We start from the raw sequence: 11018 nt of genomic DNA on the forward strand, positions 1-11018 counted from the left end.
CGACTGCCAAAATCTCTTTGGGTCATTTTTTTCATGTCTTTGTAAGGCTATGTGCACACGTTGCTTTTTTTTCAGCGCGGAAAAAAACGCACCCTCTGGCAGAGGGGAGAATTGTAAACAATGCTTTTTGAGAAAAACGCATCGAAAACGCATGTGTTTTTCATGCGGTTTTCATGCGCGTTTTTTTAGGTGCGTTTTTTTTAGACTTGTCAGTGTTAATAAAGTTGGTTGGACACAGACCTTTGGAAAAAAAACCTGTGATGTCATTTACTTCTCCACATTCTGTTTGGATAAATGGGAGGGCTTGGAATGGAAGGAGCACCATTTGAATTTTGGAAAAGTTGAAATAAACTTCGCGCACCATGTCACATTAGCAGGGCCCCTTGGGTACCTATACGTCAGAAAACCCCCACAAGTGACCCCATTTTGGAATCTGCACCCCTCAAGGATTTTATTCAGGAGTATATTAAGCATTTTGAATCCACAGCTACTTCACCCAAAATGTTGCTGTAGCAACAATATTCTCACTTTTAGGCCCGTTTCACACGTCAGTGAAAAACACTGACGTTTTTCACTGGCATGTAAAACATGCACATGTCCCTCCGTGTGCCGTGAATCACGGCACACGTGGGTTGTCTAAGTGCAATCCGGGCTCCGTTCTCCGTGGCCCGTGATTGCACTCAGTAATCATCTCACCTGTGCACGCTCCCGCTGTCCATGGTGCTGATCGCTCCCGCGGTGCAGCATCCTGCTGGTGCTGACCCCCGCAGCAGCTGCTTCCGGGTCGGCTGTGTCGCGCATCATGAATATGCGCGACAATAATGAGCCGGCTCAGAAGCAGCAAGCTGCACGGGCTGCAGAGGACATCGCTGGATGCTGGGTGAGTTAAAATGATTTTTATTTTAAAAGCACGTTTTTTTCTGGCACGTGTTTCACGGACCACACCACTGCGTGGTCCGTGGAACATCAGTGATGCCAGAAAAAAATGGACATGTCTCCGTGCGGCAATCACGCACACGCGGGTACGCCCGCACGGAGACACGTGCAGTGAAAAATCACTGACGTGTGAGCAGACCCATTCATTATAATGGGTCTGCGTATGTCAGTGATTCTGGTACGTTTAAAAAAAAGCACAAACGTACCAGAATCACTGACGTGTGAAAGAGGCCTAAGGCTATGTGGCCATGATCCAGCGACACGGCGTCTAGTACACAGTGCCAGCCTTCCTGCAGCTGCCCATGCCCACGATTTGGGTTCAGGCTGCTGTGGACTTTAGTTCTATTCCTACCTGCAGAGTACACTCTCGTCTCCGCAGCATAAATTGACATGCTGAGGCTCGGGAAGCCACGCCACCGGTCAGTTTATGCTGCGGAGAAAAGAAGCACAGTGGGCATGGGATCTCCAAAAATCCTTCCACTGTACTTCTACTGCACAATGCAGCGTTATGGACGCAGGGAAAACACTCAGCGCCCATAACGCTGCAAACCCTGATTGTGAACACACAGCCTAAAAAGCATCAATGGATGAATGGATGTCAAATATATATAACGTCCCACCCCTGCCTGCATATTCTAAGCTGGCACCTTTAGTGCCTTTCAAGTGGCACTAAAGGGTGCCTAGCTTAGTATTTATCCAAAAAAAAAAAAAAAAACAATGAAAAAAATGGTGTGGGGCCCCCCCTATTTTTGATAGCCAGTCAGGGTAAAGCAGACAGCTGTAGCCTGCAAACCACAGCTGGCAGCTTCATCTTGGCTGGTGATCAATTTGGAGGGCTCCCCAGGCTTTTTTTTTTATTTATAAATAAAGAATTAAAAAAAAAATAACGTGGGGTCCCCCCAAATTAGATCACCAGCCAAGGTGAAGCTGACAGCTGGGGTCTGGTATTCTTAGGGTAGGAAGAGGCATGGTTATTGGACTCTTCCCAGCCTAAAAATAGCAGGTCGCAGCCACCCCAGAAGTGGCGCATCCATTAGATGCGCCAATCCTGGCGCTTCGCCCCAACTCATCCTGCGCCCTGGTGCGTTGGCAAACGGGGTAATAAATGTGGTTGATACCAGATGTGTAATGTCACCTGGCATCAAGCCCAGCAATTAGTGATGTCACGGCGTCTATCAGATACCAGACATAACTGACAGTAAACAAAAGCAAAAAAAAATGACAAAAAAGTTTTTATTAGAAAAAACACTCCCCAAATCATTCCCTTGTTCTCCAATTTAATGAAAAAATTTTAAAAAAATGGGTCCGCAGAAATCCATTTGGACGTCCCACGTCGCCTCTGGACCTTCTAGAATATGGGGGCACGTTCAGGGAATGTATCCCCCATTTTCTAGGAGGGCAGACCCTCCATTTGAGGAGAGTGGGTGCCAAAAATCGGCACCCACTCTCCCCGGGTCACAGCTGCAGAGTGCGAGCAGCCAGCACAGCTCTCTGAACACAGTGCTGGCTGTCAGCTGCTCTGCTCATGTGACCGCACCGACCGGCGTCTGCTGTGAAGGAGGAGGGGGCCGCGGGGGATCAGCGCTGCGATCGGACAGGTAAGGGGGAATACCGGGGGGAATAGGGGGTGACCGGGCAGGGCCTGGGGGGCATTTTTCTGTCGCATGTCTCAAGGCACATGCGACAGAAATCATAGGAGCAGGGCGGCCGGTGCGCTACTGTGCGCGCGGCCATGTTGGATTTTCGGGAGGGGGGTCGGGGGTCGGGGCGGGCACTTTGGCGACACCGGGGGCTTTCCAGGACTTTGCCAGGAAGTGAGGTCAACAGGAATCCTCTTGACCTCACTTCCAGGTAAATGCCTGCGTTCTGGCATGCCGACAAAGCCCGTGGACGCAACAAAAAAGCAGCGAACTGCGGTGTATCTGCGTTCTGACCCACATCATTGATTCAATGGGGGAGAGAACGCAGCCACAACGCACAAAAGAAGTGACATGCTGCTTTTCTTTCCGCACCGATTTTTGGCATCCAAAACGCTGCGTTTAGAAACGCAGCGTGTGCACTGATTTTTCGGCTTTCTCATACACTTTGCTGGGAAAGCTGAACGCATGCAATTTGCCACTGAAACGCTGCGGTTCTAAACGCAGCGTTTCCGCGGTAAAAAACGCAACGTGTGCACACAGCCTAAAGCTCCAAAGTTAATTGAAGTAAATCGTCCACTGTTTTAATCAAAAGAAGACACAATAAACTATAAAAAGAGACCTCTTTGGATTGATACATGCGTTAATTAAAAGAATGGATTGTTCAGTGCCATTGTATTACAGCCATTCCAAAAACACAAATTGTTTAAAAATTTCTCAATATATTAAAATAAAAAAAGATAAAGCCAGGCAAGGTGGTTTTATAGCAGATATATTTTTACAATGTATATTGCAAAGATTTTGAGCTTTTGTAAATTTCACTTAATTTTATAGCATTGAACATTATGTATTTTATTTAAGCATTGACTTTTCAGTATAGAAATATAATGTGAGAAGTGTCAAGTAAAATTCTACCTGGGAAAAGGTCATTTATCTATAAAACGCTTAAACAGACTTTACTTTTTACCATATAATTACGCTGACCATCTATTCCTGTGACCCGAACTTGTTTAACCTGATCTTAAAAATAGAAACACACTGCCAGAAGCTAAGGGGCAACATATTGTTTTATGCACTTGAACTGCCGCGAGAAATCCAGCCTCATTTTGCGAGTCATACAAATTTAATGCTCCTGCTGTGGTTCATATGAAGCAGCAGGAAACGTTGGATGATAAAAGTTTAAGGCAGAATCGAAAATATAGACTGTGAGCTGCGGGATCTTTTGGTGTGTTTTAAAATCTATTGAATTAGACATTGGCGGACAAAACCCAAGTTCAAGAATGCTGAGCTGAACAATTTCTGTTTACTGCATTTTTTTTTAGATTCACCTTATGAGTTGAGGCAAACAGCCTTTGCCAACAAATGTTCTGCTCTTAACAGTTGTGTACTGTTTTGTTAGAGAATTATCATGCAGGTATATAGCAAAAAGTATGAAAATAATTATACACTTATGTTATGATATCCAGGAGCAAATTTAATTTAATGAAGTTGTAAATTGGCAATTTAGATTTTTAGTTGTAAGCTCTATAATACATAGAAACATTTTTGTAAAGTCTAGGAACCATGCATGATGTACCAACCGAACATCATAATATTCATTTATGTTGTGTTGATGAAAATAATGCACCACCTTCTTTGGCTAACCACCAAGACACACTTAACAAAATAAACCTCTTATTCACTATTAAACAACCATTTTTTTTATCCTCTGGGTCACATTATTGTGGTGCCCCTGTGGCTTCAGGCGCCACAGGGTACTGCACCTCACCCGAGGTGCAGTATTCATTTCGGATACGGAAGAGGTTGTCACCAGTAATCACCAACATTGCACAGAAGAAAACACTGGCCTTGACCTCCGAAGTATCCGGGATCGGTTGGAGCCCATCACAGCGTAGCTCGGTGCTTCAACAGCAGTGTGTTTTCAGTGAGTAAAAGAACTTGAACTGCACCCTCTGTGTTGTCCCATCACTGCAGGCGCTTGCATCCTCGTGCCTCTTTGCCATTGGCGACTACTACCACCAACATCCTCCCTGGGGCCTGAGCTCTGCCTGTAGAGAGCTGTACCATCTGAGCTGCGTTATCATCCACCACGGAGAAGACCTCCCGCAGCTAATACTGGCCGCATACCACAGGTGGTGTCACGAATAAATACTCCAATCATCCCCATCTTTATTGACATTGCCGGGGTCACGAAACCGGGCCAGGCTGCCGTGTCAACCCAAACCGACAACGGCCCAGTGACAAGTAACCACCGAGACCCCGTGGGCGCGTCATTATGTTTTTTAAATTCCTGAAATTAAGCCATACCTTTGAAGAACAATGTAAAATAGCTGTGATCATTATACAAGCTGATAATGTAATAGGTATGATAGGACTGCGCAGAAGTACAAAAGGATTAATATTAAAGGTGTATGGCAGCCTTCTTAACACATTCCTTCTGTGACACCCAATGAAGGAATGTATGAATAAATGTGCAATCAGGTCTCCGCCCCTTGAAGCGCGCGCATTGACGCGGCCCCACGTGTATGGGGGCGGTGCACGCGTGCGTTCCACTGTGGAACGCGGAAGTGAGCACGGGCACCATTGCCAAGACATTTGGAGGAGTGGGAACGGGCCTCTTTTGGACAATAATTAAGGTGACGCTCTAGCTTATTGGTCAGCACCTGGATTGGAGGACCCCTGAGGGGTTATAAGGTTGATTGATTACCTGGTGGCCCCTTAGCATCATGTGAATCTGGCAGCATGGTTACTGCCATAGGTTTATCATACCACAGCATATGGACATCGGCCTCCTGATGAACCATGAGATGGGGAAACGCGTTGAGGCAGTTTAAGCTAAGTCTATATGTCCCTGCTATTATTGAGTGTCTCATTTGAGATAGGATTGTGGCCTCTTATCATTTGAGGCTATTTATGAGCTCTATTTTGGCACAGTATCACTTTATATATATGTTTGCACTGCACTTTATTTACTTGCACTCACTTTATCTTTTGGCTAGGGGCTCATAGGGTCATTAGCAGGGACAGCCGTCGAGGAGTGGGGGCGCCACTACGTATCTTTAGGGTGCCAACCTCCACGGTTAGGTAGTACACAGGAGAGAGCAGACATTGTAGGGATATATTTCCCTCTCTCTTCTGTGCACTATTTCACTTTGATCACATAGTGTGGTATTTTACTTTTAAATATCAATATTAAATGTTAAGTTTTAAGAGGGTTTTATGGTAATGCTTTGTATACCCTATTACTAGTGAATTTTGTTGACATGGCCAGCTTTCTATCTGGACCCATTAATACTGAATTGTGGGTGGAGGATGCCAATCAGGCATTTTGCACTGAAGTGTCACCTGGGGATAGTAACGTTACATCTTTAAGAACACGTTTTGGGGATCTGTACTCCCTCTATAAAGAATATAGCAAATCTTGGTGGGAGATCAAGACATTAGAAAATTATCTGAAAAATAAAATAGTCCCTAAGGGCCTACGGATTAATCTGTGTCCCTCCCCGCGTACCTCTAATCCTCGTTTATTGGAGGCTTGGGCAAAGGAATCTGTGGAATCATCTTTCAGATTCATGAATCTCCTCCTGAAGGAGGAAAGAGTATTACTTGAACAGGCCACTTTAAAATTAAATAAGGGCATTGAGGAGGTGTTGAAGCATAAATCAGACGCGGACTTTAATAGGAGAGAGGTTTCTCTCCAAGCATCCGTGGAGAATATCAAGGGTTTTTAAAAGAAAGAAAACATCTACAATTCCAAAGGGACCTTAGGGAATTTAGTAACAATCAGGCATATAATTTTTCTAACCACAAACAGTTGGACATATCATCATCTGACTTTGAGGTATCTGATACCGAGAGAATGGAGGGGGCTTCCTTTGGGGGGAGGGGGCAGAGGAAAGGAAGGAGGAACAAGAGATGGCAGAGACCCGGAAATCAAAGCGGAAGGGCACCAAATCCTGGTTTAGGACAATCCGGTGCCTCTGGGCCCTCTCAGCCTGGTGGATTTTTACAGGGTGCCTCATCCTCCCATTCCGCTCCCCCCGCTTCCTCTTTTTTAGAGAAAACGGTAGGGGTACCCTACGACTTGAGGAGCAGAGTCCAGTAACAGGAGACACATGTGGGGATAGTCTCTCTCTCAATAGGGGCCAAATTATCAACCTGACGGACACTCGTTTTAATGCGCATGACTATGGCATCTTGAGGAAGGGGTTATCATTTATCCCTACCAATAAGTTCAATTGTTTTCACTGGGTCAAGGACGTTAATTTATTTTGTAGGAAATTAAAGTGGAGGAAATTCTTCCTAAGAAACGATAGAGAGAAATGTAGAGAGATGGGACTAACAGAGGAGGATATTGATTGCTATCAGACTCTTATGGGACTGGCACAGGTGCAGACAGGGATGCATCATGGTGGTCTCGGGCCCTTCACTGATCTAAGAGCTAGAAGTACTAAGATGCCACCAGTTGGGGATACCACAAGTGTCGATATTTTCCTGACCCTCGTGGAAAGGGACCTTCGCAAAATCCCTAGTAAAAATAGGGGAGTAGGGTCCAATCTATCCGAGGATGAGTGGGGGGCACTTGAGAAACTAGAGAGAGACCAAAATCTGATTATAAAACCCTCTGATAAAGGGGGAAATCTCGTGATAATGGATCACAAGAGATATGTGGACATGTGTAATTCCATCTTAAATGACAAACACACGTATGAAATTATCCCGGGAGATCCCACTCAAGAGTACCTGGAAGTTCTGTCTCACTTTCTTGAAGCAGCTAGGGATGAGGGGATATTGTCATCTAACGAATACAAATTCCTCAAACCTACCTACCCAACAACCCCCACTTTTTATTCCTTGCCTAAGGTACATAAGGGGTTGGAGACCCTTAAGGGGCGACCAATCGTATCTGGGATAGGATCCTTGACCCAGAATTGTGGTGTATATGTGGACCGTGTTTTACGCCCCTTTGTTGATGCCTTACCATCATTCACCAGAGACACGATGGACCTGTTGAGAAAGTTGGATGGGGTGTCTGTGGACAGGGGTGTACTGTTAGCCTCCATAGATGTGGAGGCTTTATACAATAGCATCCCACACGAGAAAGGACTAGAGGCAATGCGGCATTATCTTGATAGCCGCAATAGTGAGTGCGTTAGACACAATTGCTTCATGGTCGACCTAATGAATTTCATCTTACGGCACAACTTCTTTATCTTCAACAGGAAGTACTTCCACCAGCTCAGGGGGACAGCTATGGGGAGCCCATGTGCTCCCTCGTATGCTAACCTCTTCCTGGGCTGGTGGGAGGAAACCACTGTCTTTGGTGATGAGGAGGCCTGGTGGCACTCACGGATCATGTGCTTGTATTATGGTCCGGGTCTGAGCAGGAATTTTTGGGTTTTGTGGAGGTCCTCAATGTGAATGATCTGGGACTTAGGTTCACATCGGAGCATGACTGGACACGTCTCCCATTTTTGGATATTCTAATTACACGTGGGACTGATGGGAACCTTGAAACGAAAACGTTCCGTAAACCGTCAGCCACAAACAATTTACTTAATTGGGAAAGCCACCACCCCCCTCCTCTGAAAAAAGGCATCCCAAGGGGCCAATATCTCAGACTACGTAGGAATTGCTCCAGGCTGGATGATTTCAGAAATCAGGCAGATGACATGACCAGAAGATTTCGGGCTAGGGGGTACCCAGGGGATGTGCTATATCCAGCACGACAACATGCAGAGGGGCAAAACAGGGAAAGTCTGCTGAACCCTCGGGGATCACATGAGGATGGGGACTCCCTGACCAGATTGATAGGGACTTTTGACTGTCAGAACAGCCGTGTGTTTGAGATTCTTAAGAGACATTGGGGGGGTTCTGTTGGCGGATCCAGACATCAATAAGTTTATCTCTCAGAAGCCAAGTATAACCTATAAGAGAGGTTGCTCACTGAGGAATCACCTTGTACACAGCTTTTATAGGAAGCCGGTACCATCAGGAACGTGGCTAGATAGAAAGGTGTGTGGTTTTTTTCGCTGCGGGAACTGCTCCTATTGTGGATATATGAGACCTTATAAGTTTGTTAAGAGTTCAAGGAATGGAAAGGAGTTCTTTATCAGAGACTTTGCCAATTGCAAAACTGCGGGTGTCGTCTATGTGGTTACCTGCACCTGCCCCCTGGACTATGTGGGGAAGACGAGGAGGGAGTTCAGGAGGCGGGTGGGGGAGCATTTGGGGGACATCCGCAACAAGCGGGATACCCCCTTGGCCAGGCACGTGATTGAGAAACATGGGGGAAATCCACACCAGCTTTCCTTCTGTGTCATGGAAGTTGTCAAGCCCAATCCAAGAGGGGGTGATTTTGATAGGTGTATATTGCAGAAAGAGAGCGAATGGACCTTTAGACTGGACTCCCTAACTCCTAAGGGGATTAATGAGCAGATATCCTATACGTGTTTCTTGTAACAACAGGGTGATACTATAAGGGGTCCTAAGATGGAAAGCTTGGCGGTAGCTGTCTGGTGTAGGACAGCATTTATTATTTTCTTATTTAACCTCATAACGACGGCCGTACGACTTAAAGCGGCGGCAAAACAGGGTACTTATTCTGTTCCACCGCTTTAAAGCGGCGACCCGAAAAAACCCTGTAGCGCCCCCCAGCGACCGAAAATCTCGGGGGTTTCAGCTACCGGGGGAAGCTGAGACCCCCCAGATTATGAATCGGGGTGTTTTTTTTGGACCCCGATCATGTGATCGGCGGTATACACTGTATACCGACGAACACATGAAAAAAAAAGAAATGGCCGGTAAAACTGATTTCTTTTTCATCTGACATGATCAAACATGTCAGATGAGAAAGAAATCTAACCCCCTAGTGCCCCCAAAGCCCCCGGTACCGGAGAGTCCCCCCCCCCACCCCTACCTTCCCCTCCGGAGCACTCAAAATGGCGCCGAAGCGCACAGAAAACTGCCGCCGGCGCCGGCTCTGCATTCATTTCCCTCCGATCTGAAATGATCAAACATTTCAGATCGGAGGGAAATGTCCTCCCCCTGACCCCTCCTCCGGTCCACCGGAGCCCTCTGGTCACCGGAGCCCCCTCCGGTTCTCCAGAGCCACCACCCCCCTCCCCCCTCCAGAGCGTGGAAGATGGCGGCGCACAGCGCGCGGCCGCATTCATTCTGCTCTTTCTGCCGCATGTGACACGTCACATGCGACAGAAAGGTGTCCCCAGGTCCTGCTAGGTCACCCCCCGTCACCCCCCCGTCACCCCCCCCCCAAGCCCCCGGTCTTACGTTACCTGTCTGGTGATCCGTCCCGCGATCACGCCGCCTCCTTCTTCAATGCTGGCGGCGCATGCGCAGACAGCGGCTGTCAGCTGGATCCCTGCAAGCAGGGACCCTGACGTCGCTGATGCACAGGCTCCACTGTGGACCGGGGGAGGGTGAGTGCGGTAATCTGCAGTCACACTCCTCACATGGAGAGACTGCTGTTCCAGAAAATGGGGGGTACGTTCTGTGAGCGTGCCCCTCATATTCTGGAATGAGGTTACTGCAGGTCACTCTGCCCTAGGTTGGACCGGGGCAGTGTGAGTGCAGTATTCTCAGATTACTGCACCCACACTGCTCATGGAGAGCTTGCTCTTCCAGAAAATGGGGGATACGTTCCCTGAACGTGCCCCCCATATTCTAGAAGATCCAGAGTCGGCGTGGGACCTCCAAAATGGATTACAGCGACCGGAATTTCTTTATTTTCAATAAATTGGTAAAAGAGGAATGTTTCGGGGAGTTTGTTTTTCAAATAAATTTTTTTTTGTCTTTTTTTTTTCTATTACTGACTGGGTTAGTGATGTCGGGTATCTGTTTAGATGCCGTGACATCACTAACCCCAGGGCTTGATGCCAGGTGACATTACAGCTGGTATCAACCCCATATATTACCCCGTCTGCCACCGCACCAGGGCGCGGGATGAGCTGGGGCGAAGCGCCAGGATTGGCGCATCTAATGGATGCGCCACTTCTGGGGCGGCTGCGGCCTGCTATTTTTAGGCTGGGAAGAGTCCAATAACCATGGCTCTTCCCACCCTGAGAATACCAGACCCCAGCTGTCTGCTTCACCTTGGCTGGTGATCTAATTTGGGGGGGACCCCACGTTTTTTTTTTTTTTAAAAAACGCCTGGGGAGCCCTCCAAATTGATCACCAGACAAGGTGAAGCTGTCAGCTGTGGTTTGCAGGCTACAGCTGTCTGCTTTACCCTAGCTGGCTATCAAAAATAGGGGGGACCCCACGTCGTTTATTTTAATTATTAATTTTTTGGGGGGCTAAATACAAGGCTAGGCACCCTTTAGTGCCACATGAAAGGCACTAAAGGGCGCCAGCTTAGAATATGCAGGGGGTGGGACGTTATATTTGTTTGACATCTATCCATTCATCCATTGTAGCATTTTAGGC

This window comes from Anomaloglossus baeobatrachus, chromosome 4 (genome assembly GCF_048569485.1).
Source record: "Anomaloglossus baeobatrachus isolate aAnoBae1 chromosome 4, aAnoBae1.hap1, whole genome shotgun sequence".
NCBI lineage: Eukaryota > Metazoa > Chordata > Amphibia > Anura > Aromobatidae > Anomaloglossus > Anomaloglossus baeobatrachus.